This window comes from Pan paniscus, chromosome 7 (genome assembly GCF_029289425.2).
Source record: "Pan paniscus chromosome 7, NHGRI_mPanPan1-v2.0_pri, whole genome shotgun sequence".
Classification (NCBI taxonomy): Eukaryota; Metazoa; Chordata; class Mammalia; order Primates; family Hominidae; genus Pan; species Pan paniscus.
The window spans coordinates 138,544,746-138,548,573 of NC_073256.2; the positions used below are offsets into that span (position 1 = coordinate 138,544,746).

General features: G+C 38.0%; 1 pseudogene; it reads right to left on the bottom strand.

Moving 5' to 3' along the window:
- Positions 1–748: 748 nt before the first annotated feature.
- LOC100967339 (glucosamine 6-phosphate N-acetyltransferase-like) lies at positions 749–2,175 on the bottom strand (annotated as a pseudogene).
- Between the last annotated feature and the right edge of the window lie 1,653 nt (positions 2,176–3,828).

Genomic DNA, 3,828 nt, shown 5'->3' on the forward strand with positions numbered 1-3,828 from the left:
TAGAGAGCAGGTGACAAAAGGTGCCTCAGGATACTTGAAGGTGAATGGAGAATGTAATTACTAATTCATGAGGGATTAGTAATTCATAAGGGATCTGGCCCCAAGATCCAATCACCTCCCTCCAGACCCCACCTCCAATACAGGGGATTACAATTCAACATGAGATTTGGGTGTAGCCTACAAACAATATCAATACGTTTTTAAATATTGTATTCCACTCATTGATATTACATTTTTGACAAAAGTGTTACTCAGAACAGAGGCTTCAGATGCCCATGAAAAGAAACAGTGGGGTTGAAATACATATGCTGAGATTTGCTAATTCACTGTTAAAAAGTACCTTAGTTGTCCCAATATAATTGCTCTTCGGTATTTTTAACAAATGAATAATTATATTTCACAAATAAGAAAAATGGTGCTTTTTATCTACATAGAACTATACAAACTTCTAGTAAAACTTTTAAATTATTTTACTTTGAATCTTGTCAAATGAAGCATTTTCATTTCTTCTACACTTCTTTAAAAGGCTGAACAAGTTTGCCTGCATTAGTATCAACACATGTTGGACTGTGCTATGTTTAGTTGTAATAACTAATTTATCCATCCTCACTTAATATGTGGGAAATGATATAGCCCTAAGTGTATTGAGATATGTTTCTTTGAAACAAAAATATTTAATTTTTTGCATGTGATAAGAAACAGCCTTATTCAACATACACTTTTTAAAAATGAGCAATACAGACAGCAGTCTTATGACTCTTTATTACCCGTAATCTTGACTCCCATGAAGCCAAACTTCAGAAAAATACATTCAATAAAAGATTCAAGCTAAAAATATATTGCTTCTGTTGAAAATCATTCCCTTTATAATATTCATTTGTAATCTAAATTCACATACATCCCACCAGCCCAAAATGATCTTCTAAATGTCATTATACTTGTAGTATTGCCGTGTTTTTTTTTTTTTTTTTCAGTCCCATACTTATGGAGGTTACTGGGCTGCAGCAACACATTATTTTAACTCTAAGAAGAGTATAGACTTATAGCATTAGCTCCTTTAACAATTTTCTAAAAAAGATTTTTAGTTTAGAAACCTCCAGCCTGCGCGGTTTTCCTCAGATACAATATATCCAGACTTTTTATACAAACCAACATTTTGTGGTAGAAATTCAAGGGAAATCTTCTAACAGTTCAGTTTCTAGCTTAGCAAAGTAAGGGTTGGTAATAACAACATACCAAGCTGCTTTTCTCTGCATTCATCACTAATGATAACATCTTCTATTCTTCCTCTCTTAGAACAGGAATGGATGAATTTGTGTTCTATTATCAGAGTTGCTGTAGCAACAATCTGTCCTGGAGTTGCATCTTCCACAACTGCAACATCATAGTCCCCAGATTTCTTTATATGCTCAAAAGATTTCATAAATTGTTCAGGGTTCACAACTCCAGTCTCTTGTCAGCTGACCCTGTATCTTAAAACACACACACACGCACACCTCTATTTAAGTGAGCAGTACAAGCAGGTCTCAAAACAGGTCTCCTCCAGGACGCGTTGGGGAAATGGCTGGAGAAAATCTAGCTGTATTCTGACTCCAGGCTACTTCTTTGAGTACTCTGGTCAAATACAGGGGTTTCATCAGGTTTCATTTTTGCAGTAAGGTCTTGTTTTCCCATCTTTTTTTGTTTGTTTGTTTGTTTGTTTGAGACGGAGTCTCGCTCTTTCGCCCAGGCCGAACTGCAGTGGCGCTATCTCGGCTCACTGCAAGCTCCGCCTCCCGGGTTCACGCCATTCTCCTGCCTCAGCCTCCCGAGTAGCACGGACTATAGGCGCCCGCCACTGCGCCCGGCTAATTTTTTGTATTTTTAGTAGAGACGGGGTTTCACCGTGTTAGCCAAGATGGTCTCGATCTCCTGACCTCGTGATCCGCTCGCCTCGGCCTCCCAAAGTGGTGTTTTCCCATCTTAAGCTCTAGATTACTATTCTCCATAGAGCCCGAACATCATACTAGACAGGGAGCTCTGTCTCCCCTATTCAGCGAATCCTGCCCGTAGAGGCCCTGTAGTCGATGCTCCTGGCCAGGCGCATTGGACTCTATGACTCACTTTTACACGAGGAATATTAGTATTTAAAGCAATAACTGAAACAATGGGGGATGAGTATTATATAACACACGAATTAAGAAAGAAATTACAGACCTCCAATTTTGGAGAAAATAATGAGTCAAACATTGTTTTGTTATGAGCAAAACATACTCTGCTTTATTATTTATTTACTCTTCCTCAACTTGAAACTTTTAAAAGTTAGATAATATATGTATTATAATCATAAAATGTTTATGCTAATTATACTTACATAATTGTATTAATTAATATTATATGTACATATATATTTAACCCTAGACATACTAAACGCATATCTCTAGGGGTTCTACTAATTTTTGTTTAAGGAAAACTGAAAACTTCCATGTAATTCTCTGTATTTATGGAACATGACCACAGAACATACTCTAAGAAATTTCCAAATGAACTAAAGAGTTAAATGATATGGATTGGCTCTCTGTCCCTACCCAAATCTCATCTCACCTTGTTAACTGATTTATATTTATTTATTTATTTATTTATTTATTTATTTTTGAGACGGAGTCTCGCTCTGTCACCCAGGCTGGCGTGCAGTGGCGCAATCTCGGCTCACTGCAAGCTCTGCCTCCCGGGTTCACGCCATTCTCCTGCCTCAGCCTCCAGAGTGGCTAGGCCTACAGGTGCACGCCACCACACCTGGCTAATTTTTTTTTTTTTTTTTTTTTTTCCAGTAGAGACGGGGTTTCACTGTGTTAGCCAGGATGGTCTCGATCTCTTGACCTTGTGATCTGCCAGCCTCGGCCTCCCAATGTTAACTGATTTATATAGGAGTACAGCTAGTTATGTGTATAGAATAGAATTGGTAGGGGACTTCAAAAAAACAAAAAGTTGAGATGTTTTTATAGTAAGGTGGAGATAGACTTTTCTCATTAAAATATTTCCTTTATATTTGTTATAAGGCTGTTAGAAAGCTGGAAAAATAGAAAATAACTAAAGATATTTGTTCAATGATGAACATTAGGATTTATAATCCAAATTTCTTTTAAATAACTGCAAAACACAAATGAAAAAGAAAAGCTTGTTGAGAAATATAATGAAGTCCTAATCCTAGAGCAAGGGAGGAAACAAATCTGACAATCAAAAAGAGACTGACTATGGTTTATTAGGTGCTATAGATTAAATATTTGTGTTCCCTCCCTGCCCACTCTTCAATTCATATGTTGAAATCTTAACCTCCAAGGTGGTGGTAGTAGGAGGTCGATTCGAGAGGTGATTTGTCATGAGGGCCAAGCCCTCATTAATGGGTTTAAAGCCCTTTTCCCTTTCTGCAATGTGAATACACAGTGAGAAGACAGTTGTCTGTCTGTGAAATGTGAAATGAGCCCTTATAAGATGCCAAATCCGCCTCCATCCTGATCTTGAACTTCCTGCCTCAAGAACTGTGAGAAATGTTTATTGCTCCTAAGGCAGTCGGTCTATGGCAATTTGTTGTAGCAGCCTGGATAGGCTAAAACAAAAATTGGTGCTGAAAAGTGGAGTGCTGCTATAACAAGTATCTAGAAATGCAGGACTGGCTTTGGCACTGGGTAAAAGATCGAAGCTGGAGAGTTTGAGGTGCATAAAGAAAAAGCTTATATTGCCATGAATAGATTCTTAGGGGCAATTCTGATGAGGACTCAGGAGAGGAGGAGGGGTTTGGAGAAAGCCTAAATCTTCTTAGAAAACACCTAAGTGACCGGGCGCAGTGGC